General features: G+C 32.0%; 1 protein-coding gene and 1 long non-coding RNA gene across 2 annotated transcripts in view; both read right to left on the bottom strand.

Annotated features, from left to right (window-relative positions):
* LOC118181464 (uncharacterized) overlaps positions 1-25122 on the bottom strand; it is a 171504-nt gene that overhangs the window by 126938 nt on the left and 19444 nt on the right. The gene's annotated exons all lie outside the window — the stretch shown is intronic.
* On the bottom strand, positions 10204-15975 carry LOC146996273 (uncharacterized). The gene is made up of 3 exons (XR_015041893.1): positions 15903-15975; positions 13268-13357; positions 10204-10340 (listed from the first exon to the last, which is right to left on the bottom strand). It is a non-coding gene; the product is annotated as an uncharacterized LOC146996273 (long non-coding RNA).

Here is a 25122-nt window from a genome sequence, read left to right as displayed (position 1 = left end):
GTAACAATAAAGACTCTGAACCTGATTCTAGGGTAAACCAAACATTCCCAACTTTCACTAAGTGTGGCAGACGTATAAAAATTGTTCAACCATACCAAGCTTCTTAGATCGTCCTCTGGACTGGAAAGAGGACCACTGTGACAACAATTAGATTCATCGCATAGTAACGAGTTGCCATAGTGACGATAAGGTCATAAGATCGGAACAACAATTATTATATTTTTGACTTCATCACAAGAGGATTTACTTAATATTCAGTTCACTGGGCCAATAAAGCAACTTAGTAAATATTCGAAACATGCGACTATCTCTAAAACTATAACTAATAAGGCTATAAATATACCCGAACTCATAAATCATTAACTTGTATAAAGTTTAAATCATTAACTTGTATGTCATCGGTATATTTAATATTTTCATAAAAAAACGGTTTTTGCATCTTGTGCTTTACCATCCATTGGTGGTAATAAATAAAAATGACAAAAATGAAGTTTTAGCATTCTTATTGCAGAAAACTAATTCTATGATATCAACTGACCAGACACAAAACTGAATCTCATAAGCTATCAATTCAATACATTATACAATGAACAAAATTCACCTTAATTTGATCATTTTTATAAAAAAAAATCTTAATAGCTTGTTCTTGTTAAAGTATTTGATAAATTATTTTTATCCCTTTAATTCATTAATTATTTTATGAGCTCTAAAAAACTTATTTCATAAAATTATTTTTTTTTCAATTAATCACACACTCTCGCATATAATCGTTGAGATTTCTCGCAGATCTTGTGTATCTGTGATTGCATTTGGGTATAAATTTCTATTTAAAAACGCATAATTGAAAAAAAAAAATGAAAATTTCAAGCCCATGATATATTGCCCCAAGTTTATATATTGTTTTATGATGAAGAAATTTCAGTGTGTTGCAGCGATGAAAATTGGACAAACACCAAAGAAAAGAGAGTAGGTCAAGAAACAACACATAGGTCAAGGACACCAGGGAATGCTATCGCAGGATGTTGCGCCCAGTTCAGCATTGGATTAGATGTTTCTTCCCACCTTTTTTTTTTTTTTTTTTTTTTTTTGTAAGACTCGCGTAAACAGGTTAGAGTTTTTAAGAATTAACACTCGGCTCCATGTTCCTCATAATATTTAAGCAATAACGCAATAAATAAATGGTTGGATAAAATAAGTAAAGAATTATTTTTATCAAATGAGCTTTAATTTAAAATTCATAAAGTAATTAATGAACTAAAGGAGAAATATAGTTTATCATATAGTTTAATGGAACAAGAGATTGAATAATTCTCTCTACAATTTTATATCACGAATAAAGCATGGCGTGCCCTTGATAAATTTATAAAGATAATGGCTTAGACTTTAGGATTCGATTAATACACTTCGTTATTTAGGCGCCTACAGTTTTATTAGTCGTGAATATAAAACTGTAAATAAATTCTTCTACTTCTAGTTCATTAAATATTTTATACCCTTGAAACAAAAATGTATTTTATAAAAACTTTTCCTCCATCATTTTAGTCTTAAGGACACTTCATCAATCAAATTATTCAATTGAAAAATCATTTTTCAACAATGAATAGTCACGCTTTTACTACAACCAATTCTGTTACGTCAAACAGTCGAAAATCCCAGCGATTTTCCCAAAACATTTCAGAAATTATGTTAAATAATATGAATTTCTTTCAAATGACTTTTTTTTTCGCTTTATTCGCTGATGCAAACAGTAAAAATACAAGATTTTAGTTTGTTCGTTAAAAGAAAATATGCACCAAACATCATTTCAACATAACATTAAAAACAAAAACCTAAACTGAATTCTTAAACAAAATTCTTTTACTATATTGTATTATCATAAAAAATCTAGAAACCTGGGTAACTTATACTTTTAAAATCTGTGTATAAGGAAGCTATATGTAAATAAAGGGGAAATATATAAAACAGCAGAAGGCATGTACAGTAAGCTTCACCTTGCTAGAAAAAAATATTTAGGAAATATTTTTTTCTAGCAAGGTGAAGAAGATTTAATAAATAAACTTAGAGATCTGCTCGGAAGCAAGAAAAATAGTGCGACGTATAATGGCGCCGTAACTTCGAAACTCAAAGCGAATTACGTGACGCCAAAGAAAAATCGCAAAGCAACTCGACCTTCTGCTTAAATGCCAGCAGCGTGCTTTAAAAAAATGTAGAAAATCGTTCAATTAAATATATTGTTATCATTTTGTTTTAAAAGATTTGTTTTTAAAGATAGTTTGTTTTATATGGTCTGTGAAAATATCAAAACGTTGTAGCCGATACATTTTTAGATGTTCAAATTAAAAATCATAAGATGTCAAATAGACGAAAAAAAATCGAGCAATTTTCAAAAATTAGGTAAAAAAAATCAGAAATTATGTTAAGTATTTCATTTAAAAGATTTTTTACGTTGTATCTGAGAGTAAACTGCACAATTATGAGACATTTCCACTAGTTTCTGCGATGAGTAGTATTATCCAAACAATTTTGAAACGCCAGCGACGACGCTATACATTCTAGGTTGTAAACATAACATCTGCGTGATCATAAAAACCCTAGGAATACTTCGTTCAAGGGCGGGTTAAGCCAGTTGGGGGTAAATGTTTGCGGTTCCTAAAAAAAATATTTGCTAGTATATGCTTGAAACACAATTATTGCTGAATTGTAATAAATAATTAAATACACTTAATTACTTATTAATATTTTTATATCATTATGATTTGATGTTTTTATTTTAATATTCTTACATTATTTCTTTTTCATATCAGGACTAAAAACACATAATTAAAATAATATTAAGAAATTAAATATTGTATGAGGAAGAAGTAGGTTAATTGGAAAAGCCGGAGAGATGAAAAATTAGCAACCGCCTTCGCCGGGAATCGAACCACGGACCTCTAGAATACCAGCCCAGTGTGCAAAACCAATATACTACAAAGGCACGTCAAGAAGCTGAGAGAAATACCTTATATATTACCCCTTTTAAAGGGTGACTGGGGTTTTAGGGGACCCAATCGTCAAATCCTGAGTGGGGAGAAATCATCATTCACCACCCTTTTAGTTCGGGCGCCACTGTAGAAACATTAGGTTAATTGGAAAAGCCGGAGAGATGAAAAATTAGCAACCGCCTTCGCCGGGATTCGAACCACGGACCTCTGGAATACCGGCCCAGAGTGCAGAACCACTACACCACAAAGGCACGCCAAGCAGGTGGGAGAAATACCTTATAAGATAAATAAAACATCAAACTACTGAAACATTTCACAGAGTACTTCAAAATTAAAATAATTTATTGTTAAATTAGATGTCTATCAAGTAGCAGGTTTAATAAATGTTTTCATTTGACTTTTTTAGTTTAGCGAATTCATTCATTATTTTCCAAGTACAGATGCTATTTAACACTTCCTGTTTCATCTTCTGACATCGTATTTCTTAATTTTTTTTTTTTTTCTCTTTTAAAGACAGATTTCTCTCCGACTGCAATGGAAACTGCAACAGTCAAAAAATTACTTACATAATTTCTACATTAGAAAAGTTGACATTTCTCTTGGATCATGATAGTGTGTCAGAAATAAATTTGTCAATTTCTTTTTAAAACAATGAAAACTATTCCACTTAGTTATCAAAACGCACAACATTTACATAATTTCTAATAAATTTGTTTACCGTTTTTACATGAACTTTTTAAAATTCAACATACTTAAATTTTAAAAAAAATATTTTAAAATTTTCTATTTTATCTTTATATTCTTTATTTCTACGAGCAGCATGTGTACAGTCACAAATAATATTAAAAGAATTAAAGATAATTTTTACGCGTTGAAATCAATTTAGATCCTTCATTACTACCAAAAATTTGTTTCCTTTCTTGTGGCCACCAATTCTGTTCTTCAAACGACAAGCACGCTACTGCAACTGCTTCTTTTTCTACGCTGAACAATATATAACTGAATCATTCAATAGAAATTTCCAAGATTCTAATAAATCGGTTTCCTTAAATATGGTTCATGTTAACGCCGAAGAAAATTGACACCAAGATATAAGGTTTGGGTATTGTTTAACTAGAGGGATCGGGCAACGACGAGTAGTGAAGAATAAGGTGGTAAGCTAGCAGCAATTGATTGTTTTCTGGTTATGCTGATTATGTGACATGTATTTTAAGGTACAGATGGCAAGAGTGCCCATTCGAGTAGAATACGTAAAGTTCTAATGTGTGTATAATTCTGTTAACAGATCTAACTTTAAAGATTATACAGACCACAAATTTTGTGTGTGAATTTCATGAATATTTGGTGTGATTAAAAATTCTATCATCGAACAGTGCACTTAGTTCTTTGAGGGGATTTGCTGCTAACATTCATTTTCTGCAATTCAAATTATTGTCATGAATATTGTTTTATATCTGCACAGTTTTTTAAATAAAGGTATAACCTCCACTACCAGTTACTTCCTTTTCCAAACTTGAAGCACAGATGTCAGGTAAAACTTCTTTTATGAGGTTGTACAAGTAAATTTAAAAATTTTAATCCCAATACATCTCTTGTTGACTACCTAGTATCGGTTTTTTTTTTTTTTTTTTTTTTTTTTTACAATTGAATTATTTTCACTCATTTTCAGCTTCATGCTCAAAAACCTGTTGTTCTAAATATAGTACTGTATGTTCTTCAATCGGTATAAACCTTAGAAAGCTTTCTTTTACATCACCACTTGGCAATACGTACTTTATAACTAATGTCATTTATTTGATCAGAGTACCAAATATCTGGTGTGAAGTAGTCGAATATAAGGTTTTAAGTAAGTTGCTGGTTTTAGTTCTTCTATTAAATGCGTTATTAAATGTTTGCTAATGGTGCTGACGAATTCCTCATACATAGTGTCGCGTTTGCTTACTAGAACTTTACTTCCACGAACGCCCTCTGGCGAAAAGAGACAAAAAATAGTCAGTTGAACGGCTGACGCGTCTAACAGATGTATAACGATAGACCGTCTCCGTATAAATTATGCTTGTAATCATTATAACTTGTAAATATTTTGTAGATATCTTTCATACGAATTAAAATTTCTTAAAAAGTTTATAGCTGTGTTTCGAAGTGAATCGAAGTTCATCATAGAGACGGATACCTACAAGAAGGAAAAGCAGGCAGTTCAGGGCAGCCCTATTTAGAAGGTAAGTGAACTTTCACTTATCTATTTAATGATCAAAAAATTTTAATAGTACAAAGTTGATAAAATTTTTTAACATGGAGCCCGAACAGGGACTGCCAGTAACTGCGGTTTTCCTAACTATTGAAACTGTCTAAATTGATATCAGTTATATAGATAATACATAAGCATAAATAATTAGTGAATTGCTGATACTTGTTGAATTGTTGAATATTAAATAATGACGGAATTCATCGATACATTGAAAAGGAAACGCGGCCACATAAGGGCTGCCGTTACAAAATTAATTGGCCGAATCGAAACTGAATTACCAAAAACAGAAGTGAATGCAGAGGAACTAGAAATTTCTTTAGAACTCTTAAATGAAAAATCGAACGAGTTAAAACAAATAGATGCCGATATAGAAAAATTAATAGACATAAAGGATCTAGACCAGGAATTAAACGGTGTTGACGAATATCGTGAAAGAATAACTACATTTAAATACAAAGCTAACAAAAAATTGAAAGAAATTAATATAGAACAACAAAAATTTAATGTGTTACGAAGCACTGAACAATTAAGTGAAAGTATTATAGAAAACGTTAAAATCGAAAGTCATAATGTGAAGCTTCCTAAACTTACGATTCCGAAGTTTTATGGCGAGAGCTGCGAATGGCTGACATTTGGGAACACTTTTTCATCAGCCATACATCAAAATAAAACGCTTGACGCTATAAGCAAATTTAATTATTTGAAATCCTTTTTGGGAGGTACTGCTTATAACACCATTGACGGTTTCGATTTAACCGAAGAAAATTACGAAACTTCAGTTAAACTCCTCACAGAAAGATTTGGAAATAAAGATGTACTGATAAACGGCCATATAGATAAATTACTGAAAATAAGACCTCTAAAAGATTGTAATGACATTCAAAATTTCCGTAAGTTATTCAATTATATACAGAAACATATTCGATGTCTTGAATCATTAAATATGACCTCAGAAACATATGGAGCTATATTAACGCCTATTTTGCTTACATTCCAGACGGTCCAGCCAAAGGCGGCGCCGCAAAAGCATAACAAACTGAGTGAAACCAGACCTATTGCGAAACACACAGCTTCGGAGTTGACGAACGCAAGTTTGCGGGGGGGGACAAACACCATGTGTTTTCTGCGACTCTTCTGATCACGAGTCTATAACGTGTAAACAAGCATCTTTATGGTCTACTGAGAAAAAAAGGGAGAAATGCAAAGCGAAAGGGACCTGTTATCGCTGTTTACACCCACGGCATCTTAGTTTTAATTGCACTTCTAGAATAAGGTGTGAATTATGTAAACAACGACATGCCACTATAATGTGTTTTAAAACCGAAAACGGAGAAATTAAGGAAGAACAAATTGAAAATAAGGCCTTAACGAATAATTCATCCTATGAAAGTGTAATCTTGCAAACTTTAATTGCCAATGTTTACGGAGATGGTGAAAGCAATTTTATACGAATAATTCTGGATACCGGAAGTAGCAGATCATATATCAGCACATTTCTTGCGGAGAAATTAAAACTAAAATCTTTAGGTCAGGAAAGTGTGACTCATGGGCTTTTTGGAGGAATAGAAAAAAGGGAAAATCACAACAAGTATCTGATTAAGTTAAATAATCCAGAAACAGGATTCACATGCGAAATGGAAGTTTTGAGCCAAAAAACCATATGCTCACATATTCCAAAATTGGAGGATAGGGAATGCTTAAAGAAACTTAGAGGTTACAAAATTTTTCCCAGTGATGTAACTAATGAGAATGCTTGTTTATTTGAAAAACACCCTAACGAAATACACGTGCTTGTAGGAGCAGATTATGTCGGAAAACTCTTTACAGGGGAAATAAAACACGTAACGGAGAGTTTAGTAGCGATGAATACACACCTTGGTTGGACAATATTAGGGAGAACAAGGGTAAAGGGAAAGAATTTTAATGAAGTTCTTTTATCACTACACATTAGTGACAGAAAAATTTGTGACTTGTGGTCTCTTGATTCTATCGGAATAACTGAACCAGCTCTTTCGCAAACAAAACAAGAAATAGAAAAGGCTACAGAAAATTATTTCATCCGTACTTTAGAAAGAGATGACGCTGGAAGATATCAGGTATCACTTCCATGGCTTCAAATTCATCCTGAGTTGCCAGATAATAGAATCCTTGCAGAAAAGAGTCTGAAGTCTTGCGTGAAAACCCTTCAGACAAAGAATTCCTTAGAAGCCTACGAAACTGTTTTAAAGGATTGGGTAGAAGAGGGAATAATTGAACCTATCGATATTTCGGAGGCAGAAAAGATCAAAGGGCATTATCTGCCACATAGAGCAGTGTTTCGGGAAAATTCGACCAGTGTTCGACGCATCTGCAAAGGAGAAAAATTCGGTATCTCTGAACGACTGCCTGGAAAAGGGTCCTAACCCACATAGCACAAAAACATCCTTGGGATATCCCAAGGATGTTGCTCGCGGGATATGCGCACATCCTCAGGACATCCCGGAATATCCCGCGAACCTCCTAAACACCTCCTCCCGAGTGCTTAATGTCACATCCCGGGATATCCTCAGGACATCCTAACCAAGTCCCATCGACAGCGTGCGGGATGTTATTAGGATATGAACTCCTACTTACTACATCCTCAGGACATCCCGTAATATCCCAATTTCCTCCTAAACTCATCCTCCTGAGCGCTTAATGTCACATCCCGGTATATCCTTAGGACATCCTATCTACGTCCCACCGACAGCGTATGGGATGTTATCAGGATTTGAAACACTAGTTACAATATCCCTTTAACCTCTTAAATACATATTCTCAACTGCTTAGTGTCACATCCCAGTATATATACAGAGGAAAATTCCAGTGAAAGTAGTATGTGAAGATGTGATGATCTAAAACCTACTTTTTTTTACACAGATAGTCTCAAATCGTTCTCCTATGGTTAGTATGGAAAAATCAGAAATGTTGAAAATATTTATACAACTTATTTTGTTTTTAAATCTGAATTTGTGAATATATTAAAACTGAGCAAGGAAATTAAAATGAATTATTAATACAAAACATTAAAACTGAAAATTTTGCTTTTATTTTTAAGATATTAAAAATCTTTTGATCATTTTTAAACATCCAATAGCCCCCAAATTGAATTATTCATAATTAAATTATTTTACAAAATCAGTTTCTAATTTTAGTTAATTTGTATTAAAAATTGAATAATAAAATTACCCATTTAATAATCTTTACATAAATGAATCATCTTTCTTTAAAACATGTAAGGAATTTATAGTTTTGATGACACTGTTGGGAAATTGTTAAAAGGAATAAATTGTATTTTTAAAACTAAATCAATTCCTAGCCTCAGAATAAATAAATATGTTTTCGTAACATGAGAATGCTGCAGGGCTTTTTTATATATTTAATATTTAGTTGTAAAAATTTGACATTATGTTAACAATTCTTTATATCATTCAAAAGGTAACTCAAGAAGCTCTTCTAAAATTCTATCTTTCTGCTCACACAATTAAAAAAAAAAATCTGAAAGGCCTCAGATTTTAGCAGTCACTCAAAGAGGCTAAAAGTTTATGAATGCATAGATTATCAATACAGATGGGGCAGTGGAAATAGCAAAACATTTTATAAGATACTGACACCAGAAAGTTATATATTTGAAAAGTGAAGAAATATATCATGTAATTATGTAGAAATATTAAAATGTTTTCAATTAGATATATCATGAATTAAATGCATTTTAAATCAATCAGATTAAAAATTAAAAAAAGCATTGTTAAGAACTGTGTGTAATGCTTTTAATTAGCTTGGCTTGTTAGTCAATAATATATTAGATTTTAAAGGTAAATATGTTAAATTTTGCCAAATGGCAAGACTTGAATGAAAAGCGAAACAAGTTTACGACTGATGATATGAAGTCACATTTCAAAACTAATAGCCCTTTTAGATTAAAAAAAAAAAAAAAAAGTTCTGAAAATAATTTGCAATGGTTCATTAGTATTATTTTATGCAAAATTCAGTAAAATGAAATTTACCCGTTGAAATCAGCACCAAATTAAACTTTGTAAATTCTAGCGCATGTTAAAGGTTGTCTCATCCAGAATTTTATTACATTCATTTCAGAGCAAAATAAAACAGTAATTGCCATTTATATGACAATCAATATCAAAAATTTAAATCTGCATTTTACGCAACATAGAAAAACTTCAAAAGATCTACTGTTTACCATGCAATTAAGGCATTTTAATCTGCTATCAACTTTACCAATTATTAACTCCATTAAGTATATTCAGTTTACTCTTTCTGCTCAATATATGCAATATAAAATTTTCCATAAATTTATTAATTCATTTTATTTTGAGGTGAGCTTTTATTTAACTCTCAATGTCAACGAGAATGTTTAATTCATTTTTTATTCGGTCTCAAAAGAGAAATCAAAAAACGTGGATTTATGTACGTGTATTTATGAATCAAAATACATGAGAAATCACAGTGAGAAAAGCACTGCTACCTTAAACTGTGATTATATATAACAAATACAGTGAATTATAGTTAAAAAATAGTGAAAATATTTATATTTCTGAACTATTTCATATATAACATTTTCAGTTTCGCATATGTGGCAATTTAAGAACTTTTTTACGTATACCAATTTTTTGAAATATCTGCAAATTTTTGTATCTTCAAGGAAAGCTTATTCTTTCACCTTTAGTACATAAGTAATGGTAATTTACCAGATAAAATTACTTAATGGGGAATACAGAAAAATATCTAACCACTTACCTTTGTGACTTCATCTGCAAAAAGACTAAAAAAAGTAGTTCAGCTAAATCTGCTATAATAAATATTTATAATAGTGCTAAATTATGCAATATCTATTAATATGACAAATTTTTGTAAAGCTATTTATTTGGATGAAAAATAAACACATTCAGAAATTTATGGCACTATATTATGATTAACAGAGGAAAAACACTTTTCAAAATTCAAAATAGTTTTTATTAATCCAATTTATCACATTTTATTTGAATTCATGAAAAACAATTTTATATTCATGTATTCTTATGTATATAAGAACTCTTGATAAATTGGATCTCTGTCATTGCCTTTCACAGCACCTAAAATAAGAAAACACTCACAATTACTATATATCAATATAATTCATAATTAAATTTAAACAAATGACTATTAGAATGCAAATTAAAGGAAGCATTTAAAATATTTTAACATTTAGTACCTATAAACAGAGTAGCAATTATTTGATTTTTTGATTATAGTAAAATAAACATGGGGGATGCCTTTTAAAATTTTTTATGTCAGAAAATAAACTCAAACCACCAGCTGAACATATGAGCAGTTTTATCAATCAGCCACTGGTAGGTAACCTGGATACTGAATCAACATATAAAGTTGCCAAGATAAAAAGAGAAACAAAATTATGATAATCACATCTTACCTATTCATAAAACTATTTTAAATTTAATGTGTAGGCAAGTCCAAAAAGAGTGAGAATGAATTTATTTTGCAACACAAAGTAAAGTCTTGCAGGAGCAAAAAAAAACTTGTCTCATGAGATTGGCAAGTAAAAAATAATTAACTGCATCTGGTAACATTTATCTGACAACACGTAAGTAATTGTTAGCTACGTGCAGAAAATAAAATCTGCATCAGGGGTGTAGCTAGAGGGGGGAAAGGGGGGCATCTGTCCCCAGGTGCAGAATCCAAGGGGCGCCAAACTGATGTTAGAACATTTTAGAATTAAATGTTTTCCATCCTTGGCTAGCAGTAGGGGGTGCGAAATCTTCAGTTGTCCCTGAGCGCTGAAAACCCTAGCTATGACTCTGAATCTGATCATGTTAATGCAATTTTAAACTTTTGAATTTAACCGCAGAAATTTACCAAAGAAGTACTTGTAACAGTAGTAAATGAAGATGTGGCTAATCTTTATTGTATGGTACACCTTGGTTTCTATCTGAAAAAAAAAATCGCAAAGTGGTATTGGTTGTTTGTGAAATGTGGAAGCCCATTGCGTCAAATAAGTTTTTCGGTAACCCTAATGTTGATAATGTTGGCGAAAGTAGCCTTTGGGGGGAAAAAAAACTTTTTTTGTCAATAAAAAGGAGTTATTTCTGCAAATATTGCCAGCGTGCTGTGATAAATTTAGTTTTGGGCTACTTTTTTTAATAGTAAACCTTTTGTACGGTCCCAGGTTTTTGGTTCTTACCATTCTTTTCAATTGCTGTGTTTGGTTGCACAGAAGTGGTATGGTCTTGTATTTTGAACATACTATTTATTATTTTGGTGTGGGTACCATCGTTTGAGTATGTCTGAAGTGACTAAGAGACGAAAAATTTAATTGAATTGCTTACCTGGAAGATGGTGGTGGGAAGCCTAAACATATGCATGTGAAAAAAAAGGTATGTTAAAAAAAATGACGTTTCATTTATTTTTTTGTCTCTGTGTGTTAATTTTTGTTAGAAGATTTGTTGTTTAATATTTTTATGTTAGGAAATATGTATTTTTGGTAATTTATTCCTCTCTGTTTGTGTATTTTTGGTTGTCTGTGTGTTAAGACAGTGGCGAATTTTTTCTGGTAACTATGATATTTTTAACTTTCTGATTTTCTTAAAGTGAAAATAGATCAATGTGTACATGGACAAAGTTCAGGCAGTGCACAATGCCCAGTTTGTGCAGTTCTCTGTTTTAATAGGTCGATGTGTACATGGACACAGAGTTTGTGTATGTCTTTGACTTCTTATTTTGGTTTTGTGTAGCGGCCACCTTGAAATTGGTGCTGATCCTCTCAGGTGACGATCTTGATATAAAAAAAAGAAACGATTCACCAAGGGTTACAGTAGAGTAAATTTTTACCAAAGATGTTCTACCATAATCACCATTTCAGTGGTTTAAACACTAGTGGAGCAGTATGCAGAGATGAAGATTTGAGTTTTGTTTACACAGCATGATGGTTTAGGCACTCCAGCCATTACAGTGAACAAAATTATAATAAACATAGCCACAATAATTGTCTATAAATATTGATGTATAACACTGCATTAACTAATATATTTCTTATGCTAGTATATACAGAATCCTTAATCGAAGGGAAAATCAGAAGACTGTGCATGCATTTTCCTTTAACTGAAACATGGATTTGACCATACAAATCTCAGTCTTACCGGACATGCCACACTATGCAGATAGACAGTAAAAATGCTTGTGTTGTTTTTATTTGTTAGAGGTATGAAATAAATATACTTCTAGATTTTAATTTTTTCTTTTCTTGTTTTACATTTGGATTACCTATCAAAAAGTAAGGAATTCTGATATTATTACAATATTGGAGTTAAAATAACCCTTAATGAGGCATATTTTTGAATTAAACTCTATCGACATTAAAAACAACAAAACGTCCCTCTTTATTAAGGACTTTGACTAATTTTAAATACAGAGCTATGAATGAATTTTTTCCCTTGTATGTTATAATAACTGAAACAAAATTACTCTGATACAGTCAAAATTCCTAAATGCAAGTACATAAAATTTACTTTAGCAATTTAAAGAGATGAGACACACTGAACAAATGAATAATTTATTAAATTTGGCCCGTTCCATAGAAAACTTTAACCATTAGATTACATTATTACACCATGTTATCAGTTTGAAAAGCAAGTCATATGCCAGATCTTGGATGTAAAAGAAATGCACAAAATAATATACAGATTATTGAAAAATGATGTATACCAATGTTTATAGATATGATTAAATGTAACAGAAAATTTACTGTCACAACCACATTTTTAAGTGAAATGTATTATTTTAACATTTTACAATATTTAAGGTACGGCATTAAATGCAATTATGTGCCTGGATTAAGTTAGTAAATTTAAAAAAATAATAATAATAATCAAAGAATGAATGTCATGAAAAATTTCAAAAACAAGCAGAATTTAATTTAGAAGACCTTTAGACACTTATGATAAATAAATTTGAGAATTCTTCACCCAAAATTAAATTATAATTAACTAAACCCAGTTTGACTGACCTTCTACAAAATCCTTCAGCTGCAATTTTTTCTAGCTTGAAAACCAAATTCTTCTCCACATGGTAAGAACATCTTAACCAGTTGAAATTCCTGCAGAAAGTTTGATAACACAGTAATAGAATTAATAGAATAGAAAAATTAACACAAAAGTATAGAACATCATTTAAACTTAACATTTTTAAAAATTTTGGTGCTTTCTGACTATCTGCAAAGCTGTGAAAATTGGCAAAATGGTTAGTTTATGGTTCATATCTACTGCTCTGTTCACAAGTAGTAATTCAAATAAGCACTTTATAAGAAACAAAAAATTTTAGGATGCACACACACAAAAATATATGCATTGGGTCAATATTCACATATTTTTCATCCAATGGAATACTATTCAGAAATAGAGATTAAATATAAAGCATGTAAATACATGTGTGTGGTATGCATATTCATAGTTTGCTATTATCGTGTGCATACTCTTGCTGTTTTAGCATAAGTTGAAGCTGTGAGGGCAGATGATAAGAAAGTATCAGAATTTTTCATGTATAAGAAAAGATTGCCCTGACAATAGTATCTCAATTGTTTAGCACTGACATTTACATAGCACATTAGAAATATATAGTAATATATGTATAATAAAAATATAATTGCATATTATTAATTCATTTTTTTTAAATGCCAAACTTTAACAATTCTTTCACATATACTTAAACAGAATTCTTTCACATGAACATCTAAAATCCATTCTTAACTAAAGAATAAATAATAAAACCATGTAAATTTCTTATCAAGCCCATCATTTCCGAAATGTCTACTTCTGAAAGTTCCCAGCATTTCTCAATATATTATTAAATTACTAAACTAAGCATTAATGATCGTCATGTTCGCTAATGTGGCAATATCTTTCACACTTCTTTGTTACCACAAGTAACAAGTAGGCTTCAATAAATCTTTAACTGTTACATGCTACTTTTGTCTAAAATTTGTACAAATAATAAAATTAAATGAGCTCTTTATAATATGCTCAAAGAAATAATTTTGTATGAAAATTTGTATGTTATATATTGGCCTGATTAATGATTCAGGAAATAATTCGGGTTTTCAAAGTGCTTCCAATAATTCAAATTTCAGCTTGTGTCAAAATAAAATCTATAACACAAATCTAAGCAAATTTCCTTATGAACAATGCATTTTAACATTATTCAATCACTGGCAATCACACAGTACTGATTGCTTCAATAAACATTACTATAACTGTGTTATTTAAAAGACTGTAATGTTTTAATTATTTCCTTAATTAAAACATTACAGTCTTTTCCTCCTTCTAACACCAAAAGAAAACCCAGATAAGAAATATAAAAATATCAGTAAAAATAAATTATATTATTGAATGACACTTTACATTAATTACACTTATGCATATATTATTTTATTATAAATTATTTCAAAATCAAAGAAGAGAAGGGGGAGAAACTTTAATATTGACATTTCTAAAATGATATAAACATTAATCATTTAGTACAGTTTGTTATTTCAGGCAAAAAGAATTCACTTTTCTGGATAGCATTTATATTTCCATCTCACTTTCAATGAAACATTAAGAGAAATGCATATAATTTAAACACCAGTTTATTTTATTTATCAGACAGATTATGTCAACTCAAAAAAACCTATCGGTAAAATTCGGTAGTAATAATTCTGAATGTTAGGCAACTTGCAAGATTCAACAAAAGTTATCAATACTTTTATTATAATGACAATACTACAGTAACATGAACATAAAATTAAACTGCATATAACTATAAAATAAGCCAGCATATAATAATGGTGCATTGGTTTCTAAAACAATGGGCTCGATGAAAAAATACATGTATTATGGTAGCTATTCATATTCTTCAGCTTTACTAATATTCTCATGTTCACTTTACATAACTAAAGTATCTAAAATACAATAAAAATGCAAACAATATTTATGAGAAAATGTTAAAAGCCATTATTACATAAGCATTTGATTGAATGACCATATTTTGTCTTCCTGCAAGTCGAATCTTAAAATGATATGCAGTTTGAAAAATGCTCAATCCTTTTATAAAATATTCAAAAAAGATTAAAAAAAGGTACTGTTCTGTTATCAGGACCGGGTTCAGAATTGTATTTATGTATGCTCGTATATTTGTATGTCTACATATAGACATCTATCTATGCACATACTTACGAACACAGGTTCATACGTTTCCGATTCTGGTCCCAATAACAGAACAGTACCCCAAAAAAAACTTGAATTACAAACTAGATTAAGATAATGTTTCAACCATACATATTTTGGACAAAACAATGCAAACTCTTATTTTTATAAAATTGTTCAAACTATTTAACATAAATGTATTGCTGCAATAAAATAATAAGCAATCTGATCACACATATTATTTTGAAACTGAATGCATAAACTAGACTAAAAAAAATTCAGTCATAAACATTTGGATAGCAGGGCTAATTAGATATTTGAAAAGACAGCTAGCCATTGAGATACACGTAATTCACGACAGAATGGTAACAATTCATAAAGCTGTGAAACATTTAACTGTCAAAATGACATAAATTCGAAAAGCAAAAAAAGTAAACATACAAGTATTGCAACTGAACTTACCTTTCATGCAACAAAAAATATCCATACAAGTTAACCTCATGGCGCATCCATTTTGGATTTCGGTTCAAATCAGACAGATGTTTACGGATTTGCGGAAGAATACGAGGAACTAGTAGTTTGCCGGATACAATGTGCAATGACGCGAAAGAATATAGTTCTGTAGAACTTCCTACATTATTCCGTAATAAACAGTACTATTTCCTAATTTTTTCTTTATCTAATTAATTAAGTAATAGGGAAATAGTTAAGTAATGCCGAATTCATTTTTAATGAAATGTAAAATTTTGTATGTATGGGACGACCACCTTCCGTCCAATATTTCTGAGAATATAAACAAATTTTGGAATCTGAGATTATCAGTAAATAAATATATAGAATATCGCCTCTCAAACGATCACTTCTGAAAGTGACCAATAGTTCTGAGATTATAAATAAATATTGATATTAAGCATTATTTCTATAAGACGACCATCTCTATATAAGACCAAAGTTTCTAGAATCTTGGATAGTCATCAGAGATGTATCTTTACTGCGAAATTATCGCACGACTGTAATTCAATATCAATAACAGATCGCGCGATTGAAAAACATTTTCTGTCCTGTAATTAGAGGAAAATATTTTCCTTATGAGGTATTTCTCCCGCTTGCCTAGCGTGCCTTCGTGGTGTAATAGTTCTGCACGCTGGGCCGGTATTTCAGAGGTCCGTGGTTCGATTCACGGCGAAGGTGGTTGCTAATTTTTCATCTCTACGGCTTCCCAAAAAAATCCTAATGTCTCTACAGTGGCGCCCGAACTAAAAAGGTGTTGGATGAGGTATATCCACACCCAGGATTTAGTGATTGGATCCCCTTAAAAAAAAGTCGGCCTTTAAAAAGAGAAGTAATATGAGGCATTTCTCCCGCTTTCCTAGCGTGTCTTCGGCCCACCAGCGGCCGAGCGGTAAAGTCGCTGAACCCTGGTAGTGCGAACCGAGGTTCGAATCCCGTGAACGGGCTGGCTGCATGGGTGTTTTCGTGGTTTTCCCCACGTGTAACGTGTATACAAGCCAATTTCCCTTAGAAAGTCCTCCACGAAGACATCTCTTCCCTTAGGAGTGGTTCTGCACACTGGGCCGGTATTCCAGAGGTCCGTCCTTCGATTCCCGGCGAAGGCAGTTGCTAATTTTTCATGTTTCCTGCTTCCAAAAAAATGCCTAATGTCTCTATACCCAAATTTTTAAAAAAATTCGTTTCCGTAATTAAATATATCTATATCTAATTTTACCTATATTTGTAGTAGGGTTTGTAATCTGTAAGTAATTATACATGTAATTTATACATTTTTTATAAAAAAAATATATGTTATTTAGAATTTTGCAAATATTCTAGAAAATGCTAATCCATTGAAAAAAATCTTTTCTATGACTAAATAAATTTTTAAAAACGTCAGAAAAAATAGCAGTTAAAATTAATAACAAAATAACAAGAATAAATCATCAATCATATCAATATTTTTAATGTACAGCATTTAGAAACAACTTAGTAAAATACATATGAAAAATAAAATAATGTACAAGTTTCAGATGTGCAATGTCAAAAAATTAAAACTGGTAAATTTGAGAACAAATATCCTCAAAATGTTTGACAACGAAAGTCCTCCGGGCAATGCAGAATGAATGTCCTCAGGATGTGAAATTGGTGAACTCCTCAGGACATCTGAGAATCAACATCTTCAGGACATCCTGTCATATCCCGGGACATAGCGACTTAAATAAGACATCCTTAGGATGTTAAATTACGATCTCCTCAGGACATCTGAGAATCAACATCCTTAGGACATCCTACGTATATCCCGGGATATTGCGACTTAAATAGGACATCCTGAGGATGTTTTGTGCTATGGGGGAATTATCTTGAATTGATCCCCAAAATTTTGACAAAATTTCGAGAGGGAAAGTATGGAGTAATTTCGGATATAAAAAGAGCATTTCTTCAGATAGGTGTGAACCCAGCGGATCGAGATTTTCTCCGCTTCCTATGGTGGGAGAAAGGACAGCCTGAAAAACTGACTATATATCGGCACCGAAGGGTTGTATTCGGCGTAAACGACAGCCCCTTTTTACTCGCTGCCACAATTAACTACCATTTGGAAAATGTACCAAAACATCATCAGGAAATAGCTTCAAAGCTAAAGAAAGCCATGTATGTGGATAACTGCGTAGCGAGCGTGGAATCAATTGAAGAATTAAACTCATTTATCAAAGGATCTAGAGAAATCATGGCTACTGCAAAATTTGACCTAAGAGGTTGGAAACATAATAAACTTAAAAATGAAACTTCAATTCTAAACCTTTCTGAAAAAGATTATGAAGGTGTTGTGTCAGTATTGGGATTGAATTGGAACTTGTTTGACGATACTTTGTCTTGTCACGTAAAATATGAAGAAAACCCTGTATTGAGCAAAAGATCTGTTCTTTCCGAATTGAGTAAAATCTTTGACCCAATTGGGTTTACTAGTCTAGTTACTCTCTTGCCTAAACTGATTCTGCAAGAGTGCTGGAAACAGAAAATTAACTGGGATACTAATCTGCCGAAAGATCTAGCAAGGAAATTTTTCACATGGTCATCTCAGTTAAAATATTTGAAAGACATCAAAATTCCTAGATTGCTTCCCAAAATAGACGAAAGTACCACTCTGCACGTATTTTCGGACGCAAGCAAGGACGCGTATGCGACCTGCATTTTTCTTAGACACAGCGGTGAGAGTGGAGTCACTTGTCAATTGATACAATCTAAAGCAAGAGTTGCTCCGCTAAAAGCACTCACCATACCTCGACTAGAGATACTCGCTTGCACTATTGGAGCCAGGCTCTCTCATACAATAAGAGAAGACTTGAAATTAAAAGAGGTTCCAGTTTTTTACTGGACGGATTCCACAAATGCTTTCTTTTGGATAAAACAGAAAGAAAATTGGTCCACTTTTGTAGCCAATCGAGTAAATGAGATTCGAAAATTGAGTAACCCAGATCACTGGCATCACATTCCCGGAAAGTTTAATCCTTCGGATTTGCCATCACGCGGTTGCTCTGCAAAAGAATTGAGGAAATCCGAATGGTGGAAAGGACCAGATTGGATTTATCGACCTCCAGAAGAGTGGCCTATTGCAGATGGAGAACATCCTGACTTCGATATAGTAAATGGAGAGAGAAAACGAACTGTGGTTTCAGCCAGCAATAACACGAATACAGATAAATTTAAACTTTTTGACAATATTTCAAAATTCGAAAAGATCATAAAGGTCGTATCTTGGATCTTTAGATTCATTAAAAATGCTACAACACCACCATCTGAAAGAACTCATGGGAGAATTTCAGTCGAGGAACTAAAAGGAGCTGAAACAGTGGTTTTCCGACTCATCCAACGAGAATCTTTCGAAGGATTAAAAGATAAAAGAATACGTGCTCTAGAACCTATCATGGACTCCAATGGCCTTATAAAAGTGAAGACACGTATCTTTCAGAGAGACGATGATGCTGACTTTCGTTACCCAGCTTTACTTCCCTCAGGACATCCATTAGTCTTAAAACTGATCAAATCTGAACATGAAAGGCTAAGTCACGCTGGAGTACAATTCGTTATGTGCGCTTTGCGTGAAAAATATTGGATCGTAAAGAACAGGAAGACAGTACGCAAGGTTATCCAAAACTGTGTACGATGTCGAAGGTTCGACTCTGATTCATATAAGACTCCTCAAGCGCCACTACCTGAAGACAGAATAAGAGATGCTTTAATTTTTGAGATTATTGGTGTTGATCTGACGGGTCCCTTAATTTTAAAAGGAGGCCAAAAAACATGGATCGTCATTTTTACTTGCGCAATATATAGAGCAGTTCACTTAGAGCTAGTCTCATCTCTATCAACCGAAAGTTTCCTGCACGCGTTCAGGCGATTCATCGCTCGAAGGGGTAGACCTGTCACTGTATACTCTGACAATGGAACCAATTTTGTTGGATCAAATAATTTGTTTAAGACCATAGATTGGAATTCTATCTTAGAAAATGCAACAGTTAAGAAAATTGAATGGAAATTTATTCCCCCTTCCTCGCCATGGTGGGGAGGGTGGTGGGAAAGATTAATTGGAGTACTAAAGAGAATTCTTCGAAAGGTACTAGGAAAATCTTCTCTGAACTACGAAGAATTGTTGACAATCATTTGTGACTGCGAGAGCATTATGAACAACCGTCCTCTCACGTATTTGTCAGAAGACGTAAAGGATTTAAGAGCTCTCACCCCAGCAATGTTTCTAACAGAAATTCCAGAGACTGGAGTTCCTGAATTAGATCTTTTGGATTCTAAATCCATCAATAAAAGATACCTTTACAGAGCCAAATTGAGAAAAGATTTACGAAAAAGATTTCGATCAGAATATTTAGGGCAACTAAAACAAAGCTCAAAATTCATCCGCGAACCATCTTCTGTGAAAGTTGTGATCTTGTAATAGTGTCCAACAACGAAAAAAGAATAAACTGGCCCTTAGCTAGAATCGTGGAAATTTTTCCATCCCACGACGGACACATTAGATTAGTGAAACTGAAAACTGCACAAGGGGAGATTATAAGACCTACTAAGAACCTCATACCTCTTGAACTCAACTTTACACCTGAGTCGGATATGCTAGTGAGGTACAGAACTCGACGTATGACGAAATCACAAAAGACTTGAACTACAGGTCAGTTGAGGTCCATCCTCTGCTGATACTGGACCTCAAGGTGGGAGTGTCGCGTTTGCTTACTAGAACTTTACTTCCACGAACGCCCTCTGGCGAAAAGAGACAAAAAGTAGTCAGTTGAACGGCTGACGCGTCTAACAGATGTATAACGATAGACCGTCTCCGTATAAATTATGCTTGTAATCATTATAACTTGTAAATATTTTGTAGATATCTTTCATACGAATTAAAATTTCTTAAAAAGTTTATAGCTGTGTTTCGAAGTGAATCGAAGTTCATCATAGAGACGGATACCTACAAGAAGGAAAAGCAGGCAGTTCAGGGCAGCTCTATTTAGAAGGTAAGTGAACTTTCACTTATCTATTTAATGATCAAAAAATTTTAATAGTACAAAGTTGATAAAATTTTTTAACACATAGCATGTGACAAATAACTTACTGTCCTCGTCCTCGACTACCGTATTTTTTTAAATGCAATTTTCAAAAACATGTCATTTACAGTCATGTGAAAATATTTCTCTCTCTTGCTTGAGTTCTGATTTTCAATATGAGCTATAAAAGATAACCCTAACCTCCTGACTTAATAACTTATTAATTAATATAATTCTTTTCAATAATTCTTTGTAATAATTTTCTTCATATTCCGCTTATTGGAATAAATCAGGATCGATTCCCTTTAAAGTTGAAAATCTTTTATATAAAATTACATATTTAAAATATTATATGTAAAATTAAGGAAGGGCCGAAAATTTTCTCACCCAGAAACTTTGAATTTAATGTTAATTATCCGCGCTATAAGTAAGGAAATTTGAATATATTTGTTTAAAATCAGTTGTTGAGAAAGGATCTGAAAGAACAACTGCAGATTTGCTGCTCTATATTTCAAAAGAGTAGAACGGAGTTTTATAGGTTTAAATGCTAATATTAATATGTTGCTTTTACTTTAACAATAAACTATATCAGCATACCGATTACATCAGAATGCACGTAGAAATAGTGTACGTAATAGCAGTGTTAGTTCGTTATGTATGCGAAGGGATTTGGGAACAAGGTGCTGCGATTTAAATTCATCCTTTATTTAATAAATTAATCAGAATATAAATTAAAACTATATTCCATGAAATACAATCCAGCTTCATGAAGATACCGATATTTTTATGAATTGTGCCCGAGTAAAGCCAACAAATGAACTTAAAGGTAAAGCCGTCTTAACGTACGGTCTGCTGAGCACTTGCCCGGATACCCACGAGCATAGGAGCTTCATACTAATCCCTTTACATTTAATTTAGTTTTCATTTTTGTTGGTGGTTGTCGTAGGGCCCTAGCACATTGATTTGTACAGGGCCTACAGACGCTGTTTACACATTTTTTAGATGATTGTAATTACAGAAATATTTTACACCTAAAATTTTTAAGTTTTAAATGTTCTGTTCGATAAAGCTGCTTCTTCACTATATGCACAGTAATTTCCAAGGCAATAAAGCCTTTTGTAGTATCGGAAGAAATATTTTATCTCATTGCTCTAGAACAACTTTCCAGCTCTAGAATAGCTGAAGTCTATGAAGGTTGTAGGTCGGCGTTTGGACAAACCGCTTTTTAAAAGTCCAAATGCACAAAAATACATTGATGATGGATCAGGAGATTTCGTATGGATATGAGTGAGGATACCCCGTCTTGATACCCGTTTCTTGCTCCATTTTTCCAGGAAATTAATAGTAGATTTTGACATGTGGCTGCTTGGTTTTTTATCCGTGCAGTTCTACTGCCTTTTAAAGAATCAAATCATTCAAATCAGTACTTTATTTTAAATGATTAGTTCAAAATAAAGTACTGATTTGAATTCAGATCCGTACATTCAAATCAGTACTTTATTTACAGTTGAAACTGACTTTAAGATTCAAATCAGCACTTTGTTTACAGTTGACACTGAGCATTTTAATGATTTTTTGCAATTGTCTTTTGACTTGCGGATATTCTTTTAGCATTAAAGATCTTACTTTTTCAATATTCCGTTTTATTCTTTGGACACGTATTTGGAACAATTTTTCACTTAAAGCTAAATTTTGACGTTTCTTCCCTTTTGTTGTTTGTATAATTACCTATCGTAGCTTTAGATAACGACAAACCATAGCTTTAATTACGTTTTTTAAAATCAATATACGAATAAATTTCTTAGGAAAGAACGCATACTTAGACTTCTATCCATTGCTTCTTTAAAAGCGACATTTTTCACGAAAACAAAATTGTCAAAAAGCAGACGATAATTTATACTTTAAAAAATACAGTTAAAAAAATCCCAAGCAATGGATAAAGTTGTGTTTTTTTTAGTCCAAAGGGGCTTTGCTTTGCCCCTGAAGAACTATTGTTTTCGTTTTCGATTTTGCGTTGAATCACTAGAAATATCCGTTTCACTTTTCAAATTGTTGCCACCAAATGTTAGAGTCCTGCATTATATTTGAAGAAATTAAATTATGAAATATCTGCATAAATGTATGTACATTTCTCGCATTGGGATAAAACAACGGTACATAGAGCCATTAAATTTTGAATGACATAATCGTACTGCGAATACGGGCATGTGGAAGCCCAAATTTGAAATTTGGACTTTGTTTTATTATCGATTTTATATTTTGTAAAATTTTAACGAATTTTTGAGTAACAAACTCAACGATTTGAAAGAGAGCAATGGCAACAATCTATGGGGAAGGGAAACCTTTTTATCTCCAGCGCGCGGAACTGTGTATCGGAAATTCTAAAGATAGGCTCATTTTAAAATTATTTTGCGACATTGCTATTGAACTGAAATTTATGGTTTAAGTTTGAAGAACATGATATTATATTTAAAAATTAAAGGTAACACACAAAACGTTAAAAAACGCCCTTTTGGACGTAATTTAAAATCTGAAACCTTTCAGTTTTTTTTTTTTTTTTGGTTTGTTTGTTTGTTTGTTTGTTTTTTTAAAACAGCAAAGCAAAAATATCTAAAAAATGTTAAGACGGCAGTGCTTAAAAGTGCTAGACATTTTATGCCGGAGCAGAAACTGGAAAGGTTTTTGCCTTTGAGTACACTGGAGTAACCAACACAACGTTTGTTCACAATATCGTTCTGAAAGCGATTAAAGTGAAACGCCAATTAGGCCATTAGATTACTAATAGGGGAAAACAATGATTAACGTATTTGCTGCATGTTTATATCAATACATTTCAACATAACAAAGAAATTGATATTATCAAATATAGCTTTCGTAACTGGATATATGTGCAAAGAATAATGTACTTTTTCATCTGAAGCAGAAAAAATTATAATTTAATATTTCATATTCTACTTTATAAGCCTGCACATACTTTTTGCTATAAGCAAGTTTTCTTGTACTGTTAAATGTGCACGGTTATCAAAATGTCCAAATTAACAATTTTATAATTATAAATGTTAATTCTTACCATGTTAGGGATATAAAAATAATTAAATAAAAGCAAAAGTATACTTTTGTATGAGGAATGCATCATAAACTCGTACATATGGATAATATATTACTTACTTAAGTTTTGCTAAGATTCTGATTTTTTAACAATTGACTTCATTAAATACAAATTAACAGAAAAATCCTTACAAATGTTTCTTCTCTCTTTAAAAAATGACACCAACTCTTGCTATTTAATAAAAACGAAGCTCTTATTGTTAATATGTAATTAAAAAATAAAGAAATGCGTAAACTAGATATTGCTAAACATTTTTTATCCGACTCCAGAGGTTTAGAAACATTTTTATACCTTCAAATAAAAATATTTATCTTATTTTCGGATCAAATGGCCGGAACAATTTTACAGTTGATTCGTTTTTATTCTATATACTTACCATATGTACTAAAATGTCTTTATATTCAAAACTAACACATCTTATATTTCGGCCACACATTAGTATCACTCTTGTCTTCTGACTGATTAGGGTCTTATCAGATGGGACAAAATAAGAGAGGAAGGGTTTACACTGACCTTATTAAAATGTATGCCACTATTTTTTTTTATTTAACACTACAAAAGATAAAGGATCTAACACCATAATTTAATATTACTATTATGTCATTTAGTTTCATATACAAGTCGACTGTACTTATATATTTGGCATGAAAAAAGGGAAAAAAATTGTTGAATTTTCTCTGGAAACATTAAATTTTCAGTTTAAATATATACTGACCTAGAACCACAAGAATACTTCCACTACAATCCATTCACTTCTGTATGCTGTATTAAAAGCACTAAAGGAGTTCCGGTATGTTACTCAAACCATAAAACGGTTCGTAAATAAAATTTAATTGGGAAACATTGGTATAGACAACGACCAATCATTAGAGAATTTTATCTTTATCTTTCGTTTTATTTTTGACGGAAGTGACAACGTATATTCGGATGAGAAATTTATAGTAAAGTTGCATAATATATCTCTTCCGAAGCATCATTTGTTAGCTATATTTATATTATTTGTTAGCTATTTTCATATGTGTCACTTTGGCAA

This window comes from Stegodyphus dumicola, chromosome 7, assembly GCF_044657685.1.
Source record: "Stegodyphus dumicola isolate Sdum_Otavi_A_Nest chromosome 7, ASM4465768v1".
Classification (NCBI taxonomy): domain Eukaryota; kingdom Metazoa; phylum Arthropoda; class Arachnida; order Araneae; family Eresidae; genus Stegodyphus; species Stegodyphus dumicola.
Note: the sequence above shows the minus strand (reverse complement) of the source record. Positions and strands in the feature narration are given on the sequence as shown.